This window comes from Lolium perenne, chromosome 2 (assembly GCF_019359855.2).
Source record: "Lolium perenne isolate Kyuss_39 chromosome 2, Kyuss_2.0, whole genome shotgun sequence".
Lineage (NCBI taxonomy): Eukaryota > Viridiplantae > Streptophyta > Magnoliopsida > Poales > Poaceae > Lolium > Lolium perenne.
Genome location: NC_067245.2, coordinates 149,531,988 through 149,548,025, shown reverse-complemented (window position 1 = coordinate 149,548,025; position 16,038 = coordinate 149,531,988).

Here is a 16,038-nt window from a genome sequence, read left to right as displayed (position 1 = left end):
AAGATTGGATAAAAGATTGTCGGGTATCTCCTCTATGCTCTCATATACTGGAAGATTGACCTTACTCAATACCACACTGAATGCTATTCCCATGTATGCTATGTGTACAATCAAGATTCCAATCACTATCTTTGTACATTTTGAGAAGAGTGGACGGTAATTCTTATGGGCAAAAAAGGATGAACACACATAAGGTAAATGTCTAGCGAGCTGGGATATGATATGTAAACCAAAGGACCAAGGTGGTCTGGGAGTTCTTAATATAAGAACTCAAAACAAAGCCCTACTCATGAAGAATCTATACAAATTTTATAACCACCATGACATCCCATGGGTGAACCTTATATGGCAAGCTTATTATTGCAACAACAATACCCCCACTTATGCAACATGAAAGGTTCTTTCTGGTGGAAAGACTGTCTCACAATGGTAGATGATTTCAGAGGTATGACTTCATGTTCAGTACATAAAGGAAATTCTATATCTCTGTGGTATGACAAATGGGATAATGACAGTAAAAAAGAGATACAATACTCGCGACTGCTATCATTTGCTAAGAATGATAGAATAAATATGCATGAGGCTACTAGCTTAAATGATATATATGATCTCTTTCATTTACCACTCTCTACTGATCTCACCAAGAATTCCGGGATTTACAAGTGGACTTAAATGGAATTACCAGCTTGGATCTAAATGATACATGTAATTTCAGCGGGAGTGAGGCATATTTCTCCACAAAGAAAGTTTACTGAGCCCTTATTGGTAATAATAAAGTGGCCAAACCAATTCTTGATACATGGAAGACATGCAATATTCCGAGATAGAATTTTTTTGCATGGTTGCTCATGAACAACAAACTCAATACTAAGATCTCATGTGCAGAAAGAATTTCTATGTTCAGTTCAAAGATTGTGTATTATGTGATACATGCCCGGAGGAGACTCTTATGCACCTATTCTTCGAATGTTCTTTCAGCCAAAGTTTCTGGTGGGCTTTGGGCATAGAATGGAATACAAATCTTCAGCTCATAAACATGATTTATGACGCATGCCAGAGATACAAAATGGACTTCATCATGGAAATATTCATCTCTGGATATTGGGCTATCTAGGACCAGAGAAATGGCTACATATTTAGAGATATTGCACCTTCGCTCACATCATGTATTTCCTCTTTTAAATCTTTCTGTTCCACCAATCTTCATAGGGCTAGACCTAGTTTGAAGGAAGGAATGACCTCCTGGATTGATACTTTGTCAACAGCTAGAACTATGGCTCCACCCCTCTTGTAAATTTTTTCCATCCATTATAATATAAAAATCGACAAACAGTAGGGTCTTTGCCCTACTGTACTGTTTGTCAAAAAAAAAAACTCGAATGCTTATATTAGTAAAGTGGAGTTGTAGGTGTAAAACGTATTTAAAGTGGTCCTACTCCTGTCGCAGGTGAGACGCGCCTGTTTACTTAGAGCATCTCCAACAGGTGCGCTATATAGGTCGCGCGCCATATTAACTGCCGATTTGCAGCACGCTGATACGCGTACAGCACGCGTCCGTTGGGAACCCCAAGAGGAAGGTGTGATGCGTACAGCAGCAAGTTTTCCCTCAGTAAGAAACCAAGGTTTATCGAACCAGTAGGAGCTAAGAAGCACGTTGAAGGTTGATGGTGGCGGAGTGTAGTGCGGTGCAACACCAGGGATTCCGGCGCCAACGTGGAACCTGCACAACACAACCAAGATACTTTGCCCCAACGTAACAGTGAGGTTGTCAATCTCACCAGCTTGCTGTAACAAAGGATTAGATGTATAGTGTGGATGATGATGTTTGCAGAGAACAGTAAGAACGAGTATTGCATTAGATTGTAATTCGATGTAAAGAATGGACCGGGGTCCACAGTTCACTAGTGGTGTCTCTCCAATAAGAAATAGCATGTTGGGTGAATAAATTACAGTTGGGCAATTGACAAATAAAGATGTCATGACAATGCACATACATATTATGATGAGTTGTGTGAAATTCAATTGGGCATTACGACAAAGTACATAGACCTCTATCCAGCATGCATCTATGCCTAAAAAGTCCACCTTCGGGTTAGCGTCCGCACCCCTTCCAGTATTAAGTTGTAAACAACAGACAATTGCATTAAGTATGGTGCGTAATGTAATCAACACAAATATCCTTAGACATAGACCCTAGTGGCAACAGCACATCCACAACCTTAGAACTTTCTGTCACTGTCCCAGATTTAATGGAGGCATGAACCAACTATCGAGCATAAATACTCCCTCTTGGAGTTACAAGTAACGACTTGGCCAGAGCCTCTACTAATAACGGAGAGCATGCAAGATCATAAACAACACATAGATGATAGATTGATAATCAACATAACATAGTATTCCATATTCATCGGATCCCAACAAGCGCAACATGTAGCATTACAAATAGATGATCTTGATCATGTTAGGCAGCTCACAAGATCGAACAATGATAGCACAATGAGGAGAAGACAACCATCTAGCTACTACTATGGACCCATAGTCCAGGGGTGAACTACTCACACATCACTCCGGAGGCGACCATGGCGGTGAAGAGTCCTCCGGGAGATGATTCCCCTCTCCGGCAGGGTGCCGGAGGCGATCTCCTGAATCCTCCGAGATGGGATTGGCGGTGGCGGCGTCTCTGGAAGGTTTTCTGTATCGTGGCTCTCGGTACTGGGGTTATTATCGACGAAGGCTTCTTATAGGCGGAAGGGTAGATTTAGGGGCGACGCGAGGGGCCCACACAACAGGGCAGCGCGGCCCCAGGCCTGGCCGCGCGGCCCTGGCGTGTCGCCGCCTCGTCGCCCCACTTCGTTTCCCTTTCGGACTTCTGGAAGCTTCGTGGAAAAATAAGACCCTGGGCGTTGATTTCGTCCAATTCCGAGAATATTTCCTTACTAGGATTTCTGAAACCAAAAACAGCAGACAAAGAATCGGCTCTTGACATCTCGTTAATAGGTTAGTGCCGGAAAATGGATAAATATGACATAAAGTATGTATAAAACATGTGTGTATCATCATAAAACAAGCATGAAACATAAGAAATTATCGATACATTGGAGACGTATCAGCATCCCCAAGCTTAGTTCCTACTCGTCCCCGAGTAGGTAAACGATAACAAAGATAATTTCTGAAGTGACATGCTATCATAATCTTGATCAATACTATTGTAAGCACATGAGATGAATGCAGCGATTCGAAGCAATGGTAAAGACAATGGTTAAACAACTGAATCATATAGCAAAGACTTTTCATGAATAGTACTTTCAAGACAAGCATCAATAAGTCTTGCATAAGAGTTAGCTCATAAAGCAATAGATTCAAAGTAAAGGCATTGAAGCAACACAAAGGAAGATATAAGTTTCAGCGGTTGCTTTCAACTTGTAACATGTATATCTCATGGATAGTTGTCAATATAAAGTAATATGATGAATGCAAATATGCAAGTATGTAGGAATCAATGCACAGTTAACACAAGTGTTTGCTTCTAAGATGGAAGGAAATAGGTAAACTGACTCAACATAAAAGCAGAAGAATGGCCCTTCACAGAGGGAAGCATGGATTGCTATATTTGTGCTAGAGCTTTTATTTTGAAAACAAGAAACAATTTTGTCAACGGTAGTAATAAAGCATATGTGTTATGTATAAGATATCCTACAAGTTGCAAGCCTCATGCATAGATTACCAATAGTGCCCGCACCTTGTCCTAATTAGCTTGGATTTACATGGATTATCATTGCATAGCATATGTTTTAACCAAGTGTCACAAAGGGCTACCTCTATGCCGCCTGTACAAAGGTCTAAGGAGAAAGCTCGCATTGGATTTCTCGCTTTTGATTATTCTCAACTTAGACATCCATACCGGGACAACATAGACAACAGATAATGGACTCCTCTTTAATGCATAAGCATTCAACAACAAATAATATTCTCATAAGAGATTGAGGATTTTTGTCCAAACTGAAACTTCCACCATGGATCATGGCTTTAGTTAGCGGCCCAATGTTCTTCTCTAACAATATGCATACTCAAACCATTCAACTCATGATAAATCACCCTTACTTCAGACAAGACGAACATGCATAGCAACTCACATGATATTCAACAAAGATAGTTGATGGCGTCCCCAGGAACATGGTTATCGCTCAACAAGCAACTTATTAGGAAATAAGATACATAAGTACATATTCAATACCACAATAGTTTTTAAGCTATTTTTCCCATGAGCTATATATTGCAAAGACAAAGAATGGAATTTTAAAGGTAGCACTCAAGCAATTTACTTTAGAATGGCAGAGAAATACCATGTAGTAGGTAGGTATGGTGGACACAAATGACATAGTTTTTGGCTCAAGGATTTTGGATGCACGAGAAGTAATCCCTCTCAATACAAGGCTTAGGCTAGCAAGGTTGTTCGAAGCAAACACAAGTATGAACCGGTATAGCAAAACTCACATAAGTACATATTGCAAGCATTATAAGACTCTACACTGTCTTCCTTGTTGTTCAAACCCTTACTAGAAAATATCTAGACCTTAGAGAGACCAATCATGCAAACCAAATTTTAGCAAGCTCTATGTATTTCTTCACTAATAGGTGCAAAGTATATGATGCAAGAGCTTAAACATGAGCACAACAATTGCCAAGTATCAAATTATTCAAGACATTATACCAATTACCACATGTAGCATTTCCCGTTTCCAACCATATAACAATTAATGAAGCAGTTTCAACCTTCGCCATGAACATTAAGAATAAAGCTACGAACACATGTGTTCATATGCAACAGCGGAGCGTGTCTCTCTCCCACACAATGAATGCTAGGATCCAATTTTATTCAAACAAAACAAAATAAAAACATACAGACGCTCCAAGTAAAGCACATAAGATGTGATGGAATAAAAATATAGTTTCACTAGAGGAACCTGATAATGTTGTCGATGAAGAAGGGGATGCCTTGGGCATCCCAAAGCTTAGATGCTTGAGTCTTCTTGAAATATGCAGGGATGAACCACGGGGGCATCCCCAAGCTTAGAGCTTTCACTCTCCTTGATCATATTGTATCATCCTCCTCTCTTGATCCTTGAAAACTTCCTCCACACCAAACTCAAAACAACTCATTATAGAGTTAGTGCATGATACGTCTCCGACGTATCGATAATTTCTTATGTTCCATGCCACATTATTGATGATATCTACATGTTTTATGCACACTTTATGTCATATTCGTGCATTTTCTGGAACTAACCTATTAACAAGATGCCAAAGTGCCGATTCTTGTTTACGCTGTTTTTGGTTTCAGAAATCCTAGTAAGGAAATATTCTCGGAATTGGATGAAATCAACGCCCAGGGTCCTATTTTGCCACGAAGCTTCCAGAAGACCGAAGAGGAGACGAAGTGGGGCCACGAGGTGGCCAGACTACAGGGCGGCGCGGCCCAAGCCCTGGCCGCGCCGGCCTGTAGTGTGGGCCCCTCGTGACGCCCCCTGACCTGCCCTTCCGCCTACTTAAAGCCTCCGTCGCGAAACCCCCAGTACCGAGAGCCACGATACGGAAAACCTTCCAGAGACGCCGCCGCCGCCAATCCCATCTCGGGGGATTCAGGAGATCGCCTCCGGCACCCTGCCGGAGAGGGGAATCATCTCCCGGAGGACTCTACGCCGCCATGGTCACCTCCGGAGTGATGAGTGAGTAGTCTACCCCTGGACTATGGGTCCATAGAAGTGGCTAGATAGTTGTCTTCTCCTCATTGTGCTTAATTGTCGGGTCTTGTGAGCTGCCGAACATGATCAAGATCATCTATCTGTAATTCTATATGTTGTGTTTGTTGGGATCCGATGAATAGAGAATACTTGTTATGTTGATTATCAATTTATATCTATGTGTTGTTTATGATCTTGCATGCTCTCCGTTACTAGTAGATGCTCTGGCCAAGTAGATGCTTGTAACTCCAAGAGGGAGTATTTATGCTCGATAGTGGGTTCATGTCTCCGTGAATCTGGGGAAGTGACAGAAATCTCTAAGATTATGGATGTGCTGTTGCCACTAGGGATAAAACATTGGTGCTATGTTCGAGGATGTAGTTACTGATTACATTACGCGCAATACTTAATGCAATTGTCTGTTGTTAGCAACTTAATACTGGAGGGGGTTCGGATGATAACCTGAAGGTGTACTTTTTAGGCATAGATGCATGCTGGATAGCGGTCTATGTACTTTGTCGTAATGCCCAATTAAATCTCACAACACTCATCATAATATGTATGTGCATGGTCATGCCCTCTCTATTTGTCAATTGCCCAACTGTAATTTGTTCACCCAACATGATGTTTATCTTATGGGAGAGACACCTCTAGTGAACTGTGGACCCCGGTCCAATTCTCTATACTGAAATACAATCTACTGCAATACTTGTTCTACTGTTTTCTGCAAACAATCATCTTCCACACTATACATCTAATCCTTTGTTACAGCAAGCCGGTGAGATTGACAACCTCGCTGTTACGTTGGGGCAAAGTACTTTGGTTGTGTTGTGCAGGTTCCACGTTGTCGCCGGAATCCCTGGTGTTGCGCCGCACTACATCTCGCCGCCATCAACCTTTCAACGTGCTTCTTGGCTCCTACTGGTTCGATAAACCTTGGTTTCATACTGAGGGAAAACTTGCCGCTGTACGCATCACACCTTCCTCTTGAGGTTCCCAACGGACGTGTGCTGTACACGCCATCAAGCAATTTTTCTGGCGCCGTTGCCGGGGAGGAAAGGTAAAAGGCACTCATACTCTGGTTCCAGGTAACAGTACTTTTCTGGCGCCATTGTGTTTGTACTCGAAGCTATTTCCTTTAGATCCTGCAATTGCATCTTTTTGTTTCTTGTTTACACTAGTTAGGTATAATGGAAAACAACAAAAATATGAGAGATCTTTATGAACTTTATCTTGAATTAGGACATGATGTGTTTGAAGAGAGAATTAAAAAACCCATGGAACTTTATATGCATGCTAATGGGAATGTTATTAATATGAATGCTTTGAACACTATTGTTGCTAATGCTATGGAAAATTCTAAGCTTGGGGAAGCTGGTTTTGATGAGCATGATCTTTTTAGTCCCCCAAGCATGGAGGAGAAAATTTACTTTGATGATACTTTGCCTCCTATTTATGATGATTATAATGATAGTAGCCTTTTGGTGCCACCCACTATGGAGAGTACATTTTATGATGATTATAATATACCTCCTACACTTGATGAGAATAATAATGATAGCTACTTCGTTGAATTTGCTCCCACTATTACTAATAAAATTGATTATGCTTATGTGGAGAGTAATAATTTTATGCATGAGACTCATGATAAGAATGCTTTATGTGATAGTTATATTGTTGAGTTTTCTCATGTTGCTACTGAAAGTTATTATGAGAGAGGAAAATATGGTTGTAGAAATTTTCATGTTACTAAAATGCCTCTCTATGTGCTGAAATTTTTGAAGCTATACTTGTTTTATCTTCCTATGCTTGTCACTTTGCTCTTCATGAACTTGTTTATTTACAAGATTCCTTTTCATAGGAAGCATGTTAGGCTTAAATTTGTTTCATACTTGCTTCTTGATGCTCTCTTTTGCTTCAACTACTATTTCTTGTGAGTGTATCATTAAAACTGCTGAGCCCATCTTAATGGCTATAAAGAAAGAACTTCTTGGGAGATAACCCATGTGTTATTTTGCTACAGTACTTTGTTTTTATTTTGTGTCTTGGAAGTTGTTTACTACTGTAGCAACCTCTCCTTATCTTAGTTTAGTGTTTTGTTGTGCCAAGTAAAGTCGTTGATAGAAAAGTTCATACTAAATTTGGATTACTGCGCAGAAACAGATTTCTTTGCTGTCACAAATCTGGGCAAAATTCTCTGTAGGTAACTCAGAAAATTATGCCAATTTACGTGAGTGATCCTCAGATATGTACGCAACTTTCATTCAATTTGAGCATTTTCATTTGAGCAAGTCTGGTGCCTCAATAAAATTCGTCAATACGAACTGTTCTGTTTTGACAGATTCTGCCTTTTATTTTGCATTGCCTGTTTTGATATGTTCGATGGATATTTTGATTCCATTGACTTTCAGTAGCTTTGTGCAATGTACAGAAGTGTTAAGAATGATTATGTCACCTCTGAACATGTATATTTTGATTGTGCACTAACCCTCTAATGAGTTGTTCTAAGTTTGGTGTGGAGGAAGTTTTCAAGGATCAAGAGAGGGAGATGATACAACATGATCAAGGAGAGTGAAAGCTCTAAGCTTGGGGATGCCCCGGTGGTTCATCCCTTCATATTTCAAGAAGACTCAAGCATCTAAGCTTGGGGATGCCCAAGGCATCCCCTTCTTCATCGACAAATTATCAGGTTCCTTCTCTTGAAACTATATTTTTATTCGGCCACATCATATGTGCCTTACTTGGAGCGTCTGTATGTTTCTTGTTTTTGTTTTTGTTTGAATAAATGCTTGTGTGGGAGAGAGACACGCTCCACTGGTTCGTATGAACACATGTGTTCTTAGCTTTTAATGTTCATGGCGAAGTTTCTTCTTCGTTAATTTGTTATATGGTTGGAATTGGAAAATGATACATGTAGTAATTGCTAAAATGTCTTGGATAATGTGATACTTGGTAATTGTTGTGCTCATGTTTAAGCTCTTGCATCATATACTTTGCACCTATTAATGAAGAAATACGTAGAGCTTGCTAAAATTTGGTTTGCATATTTGGTCTCTCTAAGGTCTAGATAATTTCTAGTATTGAGTTTGAACAACAAGGAAGAAGGTGTAGAGTCTTATAATGTTTAAAATATGTCTTTTATGTGAGTTTTGCTGCACCGGTTCATCCTTGTGTTTGTTTCAAATAGCCTTGCTAGCCTAAACCTTGTATCGAGAGGGAATACTTCTCATGCATCCAAAATACTTGAGCCAACCACTATGCCATTTGTGTCCACCATACCTACCTACTACATGGTATTTCTCCGCCATTCCAAAGTAAATTGCTTGAGTGCTACCTTTAAATTTCCATTCTTCACCTTTACAATATATAGCTCATGGGACAAATAGCCTAAAAACTATCGTGGTATTGAATATGTACTTATGCACTTTATCTCTTATTAAGTTGCTCGTTGTGCGATAACCATGTTCCTGGGGACGCCATCAACTACCTTTTGTTGAATATCATGTGAGTTGCTATGCATGTTCGTCTTGTCTGAAGTAAGAGCGATCTATCACCTTATGGTTAGAGCATGCATATTGTTAGAGAAGAACATTGGGCCGCTAACTAAAGCCATGATCCATGGTGGAAGTTTCAGTTTTGGACATATATCCTCAATCTCATATGAGAAAAATAACTGTTGCTACATGCTTATGCATAAAAGAGGAGTCCATTATCTGTTGTCTATGTTGTCCCGGTATGGATGTCTAAGTTGAGAATAATCAATAGCGAGAAATCCGATGCGAGCTTTCTCCTTAGACCTTTGTACAGGCGGCATAGAGGTACCCCTTTGTGACACTTGGTTAAAACATGTGCATTGCGATGATCCCGGTAGTCCAAGCTAATTAGGACAAGGTGCGGGCACTATTAGTATACTATGCATGAGGCTTGCAACTTGTAAGATATAATTTACATGATACATATGCTTTATTACTACCGTTGACAAAATTGTTTCTTGTTTTCAAAATCAAAGCTCTAGCACAAATATAGCAATCGATGCTTTCCTCTTTGAAGGACCTTTCTTTTACTTTTATTGTTGAGTCAGTTCACCTATTTCTCTCCACCTCAAGAAGCAAACACTTGTGTGAAGTGTGCACTGATTCCTACATATTTGCATATTGCACTTATTATATTACTCTATGTTGACAATATCCATGAGATATACATGTTACAAGTTGAAAGCAACCGCTGGAACTTAATCTTCTTTTGTGTTGTTTCAATGCTTTTACTTTGAATTATTGCTTTATGAGTTAACTCTTATGCAAGACTTATTGATGCTTGTCTTGAAGTACTATTCATGAAAAGTCTTTGCTATATGATTCACTTGTTTACTCATGTCATTTATATTGTTTTGATCGCTGCATTCACTACATATGCTTTACAAATAGTATGATCAAGGTTATGATGGCATGTCACTCCAGAAATTATCTTTGTTTATCGTTTACCTGCTCGGGACGAGCAGGAACTAAGCTTGGGGATGCTGATACGTCTCCGACGTATCGATAATTTCTTATGTTCCATGCCACATTATTGATGATATCTACATGTTTTATGCACACTTTATGTCATATTCGTGCATTTTCTGGAACTAACCTATTAACAAGATGCCGAAGTGCCAGTTGTTGTTTTCTGCTGTTTTTGGTTTCAGAAATCCTAGTAAGGAAATATTCTCGGAATTGGACGAAATCAACGCCCAGGGTCCTATTTTGCCACGAAACTTCCAGAAGACCGAAGAGGAGACGAAGTGGGGCCACGAGGTGGCGACACCATAGGGCGGCGCGGCCCAAGCCCTGGCCGAGCTGACCTATAGTGTGGGCCCCTCGTGACGCCCCTCGACCTGCCCTTCCGCCTACAAATAGCCTTCGTCGCGAAACCCCCAGTACCGAGAGCCACGATACGGAAAACCTTCCAGAGATGCCGCCGCCGCCAATCCCATCTCGGGGGATTCAGGAGATCGCCTCCGGCACCCTGCCGGAGAGGGGAATCATCTCCCGGAGGACTCTACGCCGCCATGGTCGCCTCCGGAGTGATGAGTGAGTAGTCTACCCCTGGACTATGGGTCCATAGAAGTAGCTAGATGGTTGTCTTCTCCTCATTGTGCTTAATTGTCGGGTCTTGTGAGCTGCCGAACATGATCAAGATCATCTATCTGTAATTCTATATGTTGTGTTTGTTGGGATCCGATGAATAGAGAATACTTGTTATGTTGATTATCAATTTATATCTATGTGTTGTTTATGATCTTGCATGCTCTCCGTTACTAGTAGATGCTCTGGCCAAGTAGATGCTTGTAACTCCAAGAGGGAGTATTTATGCTCGATAGTGGGTTCATGTCTCCGTGAATCTGGGGAAGTGACAGAAATCTCTAAGATTATGGATGTGTTGTTGCCACTAGGGATAAAATATTGGTGCTATGTTCGAGGATGTAGTTACTGATTACATTACGCGCAATACTTAATGCAATTGTCTGTTGTTAGCAACTTAATACTGGAGGGGGTTCGGATGATAACCTGAAGGTGGACTTTTTAGGCATAGATGCATGCTGGATAGCGGTCTATGTACTTTGTCATAATGCCCAATTAAATCTCACAATACTCATCATAATATGTATGTGCATGGTCATGCCCTCTCTATTTGTCAATTGCCCAACTGTAATTTGTTCACCCAACATGCTGTTTATCTTATGGGAGAGACACCTCTAGTGAACTGTGGACCCCGGTCCAATTCTCTATACTGAAATACAATCTACTGCAATACTTGTTCTACTGTTTTCTGCAAACAATCATCTTCCACACTATACATCTAATCCTTTGTTACAGCAAGCCGGTGAGATTGACAACCTCGCTGTTACGTTGGGGCAAAGTACTTTGGTTGTGTTGTGCAGGTTCCACGTTGGCGCCGAAATCCCTGGTGTTGCGCCGCACTACATCTCGCCACCATCAACCTTCAACGTGCTTCTTGGCTCCTACTGGTTCGATAAACCTTGGTTTCATACTGAGGGAAAACTTGCCGCTGTACGCATCACACCTTCCTCTTGGGGTTCCCAACGGACGTGTGCTGTACACGCCATCAGTGCATAATCAAAATTCACATGTTCAGAGGTGACATAATCATTCTTAACACTTCTGGACATTGCACAAAGCTACTGAAAGTTAATGGAATAAAGAAACCCATCAAACATAGTAAAACATGCAATGCGAAATAAAAGGCAGAATCTATCAAAACAGAACAGTCCGTAAAGACGAATTTTTTAGGGGCACCAGACTTGCTCAGATAAAAATGCTCAAATTGAATGAAAGTTGCGTACATATCTGAGAATTACTCACGTAAATTGGCAGATTTTTCTGAGTTACCTACAGAGAATACTACTCAAATTCGTGACAGCAAGAAATCTGTTTCTGCGTAGTAATCCAAATCTAGTATGAACCTTACTATCAAAGACTTTACTTGGCACAACAATGCAGCAAAATAAAGATAAGGAGAGGTTGCTACAGTAGTAACAACTTCCAAGACTCAATAAAACAGTAGCAAAATAAACACATGGGTTATCTCCCAAGAAGTGCTTTCTTTATAGCCATTAAGATGGGCTCAGTAATTTTAATGATGCTCTCGCAAAAAATAAGAGTTGAAGCAAAAGAGAGCATCAAAAGCAAATAAGAAACACTTTTAAATCTAACCCACTTCCTATGAAAAGGAATCTTGTAAATAAACAAGTCATGTAAGCATAATGCAATAAGCATAGGAAAACTAGACAAGCGCAACTTCAAAATTTTTGGCAAAAAGAGAGGTGTTTTAGTAACATGGAAATCCCTACAACCATATTGTCCTCTCTCATAAAGATTTTCAGTAGCATCATGAACAAACTCAACAATATAACTATCACATGAAACATTCTTATTATGAGCTACATGCATAAAATTATTACTCTCAACATAAGCATAGTCATTATTATTAATTGTAGTGGGAGCAAATTCAATACAATAGCTATCATTATTATTCTCATCACCATAATCATCATATATAGGAGGTAAAGTATCATCAAAATAAATTTTCTCCTCCATGCTTGGGGGACTAGAAATATCATGCTCATCAAAACCAGCTTCCCCAAGCTTAGAATTTTCCATAGCATTAGCAACAATGGTGTTCAAAGCATTCATACTAATATCATTGCCATTAGCACGCATATAAAGTTCCATAGGTTTTTAAATTTTCTCTTCAAACACCTCATGTCCTAACTCAAGATAAATACTATAAAGATCTCTAATATTTTTGTTGTTTTCCATTAAGCCTAACTAGTGAAATAAAAGCATGCATGGAATTAAGTAAAACAAGTAACTATTTTTTTTTGTATTTTTGATATAAGAAAGCAAACAAAGCAGTAAATAAAATAAAGTAAAGCAAGACAAAAACAAAGTAAAGAGATTGGATGTGGAGACTCTCCTTGCAGCGTGTCTTGATCTCCCCGGCAACGGCGCTAGAAAATGTGCTTGATACGCGTACAGCACGCGTCCGTTGGGAACCCCAAGAGGAAGGTGTGATGCGTACAGCAGCAAGTTTTCCCTCAGTAAGAAACCAAGGTTTATCGAACCAGTAGGAGCCAAGAAGCACGTTGAAGGTTGATGGTGGCGGAGTGTAGTGCGGCGCAACACCAGGGATTCCGGCGCCAACGTCGAACCTGCACAACACAACCAAGATACTTTGCCCTAACGTAACAGTGAGGTTGTCAATCTCACCGGCTTGCTGTAACAAAGGATTAGATGTATAGTGTGGATGATGATGTTTGCAGAGAACAGTAAGAACGAGTATTGCAGTAGATTGTATTCGATGTAAAGAATGGACCGGGGTCCACAGTTCACTAGTGGTGTCTCTCCAATAAGAAATAGCATGTTGGGTGAACAAGTTACAGTTGGGCAATTGACAAATAAAGATGGCATGACAATGCACATACATATTATGATAAGTAGTGTGAAATTCAATTGGGCATTACGACAAAGTACATAGACCGCTATCCAGCATGCATCTATGCCTAAAAAGTCCACCTTCGGGTTAGCGTCCGCACCCCTTCCAGTATTAAGTTGCAAACAACAGACAATTGCATTAAGTATGGTGCGTAATGTAATCAACACAAATATCCTTAGACATAGACCCTAGTGGTAACAGCACATCCACAACCTTAGAACTTTCTGTCACTGTCCCAGATTTAATGGAGGCATGAACCCATTATCGAGCATAAATACTCCCTCTTGGAGTTACAAGTAACGACTTGGCCAGAGCCTCTACTAATAACGGAGAGCATGCAAGATCATAAACAACACATAGATGATAGATTGATAATCAACATAACATAGTATTCCATATTCATCGGATCCCAACAAACGCAACATGTAGCATTACAAATAGATGATCTTGATCATGTTAGGCAGCTCACAAGATCAAACAATGATAGCACAATGAGGAGAAGACAACCATCTAGCTACTGCTATGGACCCATAGTCCAGGGGTGAACTACTCACACATCACTCCGGAGGCGACCATGGCGGTGAATAGTCCTCCGGGAGATGATTCCCCTCTCCGGCAGGGTGCCGGAGGCGATCTCCTGAATCCCCCGAGATGGGATTGGCGGCGGCGGCGTCTCTGAAAGGTTTTCCGTATCGTGGCTCTCGGTACTGGGGTTATTATCGATGAAGGCTTCTTATAGGCGGAAGGGTAGGTTTAGGGGCGACACGAGGGACCCACACAACAGGGCGGCGCGGCCCCAGGCCTGGCCGCGCGGCCCTGGCGTGTCGCCGCCTCGTCTCCCCACTTCGTTTCCCTTTCGGACTTCTGGAAGCTTCGTGGAAAAATAAGACCCTGGGCGTTGATTTCGTCCAATTCCGAGAATATTTCCTTACTAGGATTTCTGAAACCAAAAACAGCAGAAAACAGCAACTGGCTCTTCGGCATCTCGTTAATAGGTTAGTGCCGGAAAATGCATAAATATGACATAAAGTGTGTATAAAACATGTGTGTATCATCATAAAACAAGCATGGAACATAAAAAATTATCGATACGTTGGAGATGTATCACACGCGGAGGCGGAATCGCTCTTCCAGTAGGCGCGGCAAACGGCGTGGCGCTATTTTTTTTAGTGCGGCGTTTTGCACAATCCCGAGCGCCAAATGTGACATGTCGTCTACAACGCGCGGCATCGCTCGGCGCACGCGCGAATGCCCAACGACTGGAAATTTCCCAAAAGCTATTTTCGGCGACGTTTTCGGATGAGCATCAACTTGTTCATGCACATCGCAACGGAGGTAACCAAGTATGATCGGTTCTTTGAGCAAAGGATAAATACCGCCGGAGAACTTGGTCATAGCACATATCAAAAGATGATCGCCGCCTTACGTATGTTGGCATATGGTATACCGGTGGATCTAGTTGATGATCATTTGACCATGGGAGAGAGCACTTCTATCTTGTGTGTGAAGCGCATAGGATTGCCCGGTTCATTGCTTCGTACCATGCCATTCGCTCCAACGACACACGTGATGAGCTCCAAAAAGATCGCTTGGAAGAATGGTGGAATTGGCATGACCGCATGAACAACAATAGTTGCATACTTGTTGTATTTGTTTGAAAACTATGTGTTGTATTGTCTAAAAACTATGTTGTATTGTTGTATGTTGGTCCGTAAACTTGTTGTACTTGGTGTGAACAATTTCATGTACTTGTTGTATTTGTTGTGAATAATTTGTTGTATTTGTATGGTACATTTTATTTGTAAATTTATATGTTTGTTTGATCTTCTTTGATGCATACTTGTGTGTGTTTGTTGTTGCGCCGCGCTGCGCTGCAAAATGGAGCGGCCGGCGGAGGAGCTTTTTTACCGCGCCAACGCGCGCTGCAAACTGGAGCATCCGACGGAGCAAATTTCAGCGCAGCGCGCTATCGTTTACAGCGCGACGGAAGCGAGATTTAGCACGCCGATTTTTAGGGCATCTGTTGAAGATGCTCTTATATAAATGTGCTATACCGCTATACGGAACATTGGCATGTGCACATGGATTACAATCCTTAATTTCACATCACGTTTGGTTACAACATCGTAGCCTCACGTTAATTATTTTTAAAATCATCTCATAAATCACAACGCGGGCAGGTTGAGATTACGCGAATTCTTCAAATGGTCAGACTGGAAAAGTTTGGGTGCAGCCATTATCGACCTAACCGAGAAAGAATGAAGGAGAACCATATTCTTGTTTGCAATTTCTCTTATAGAGT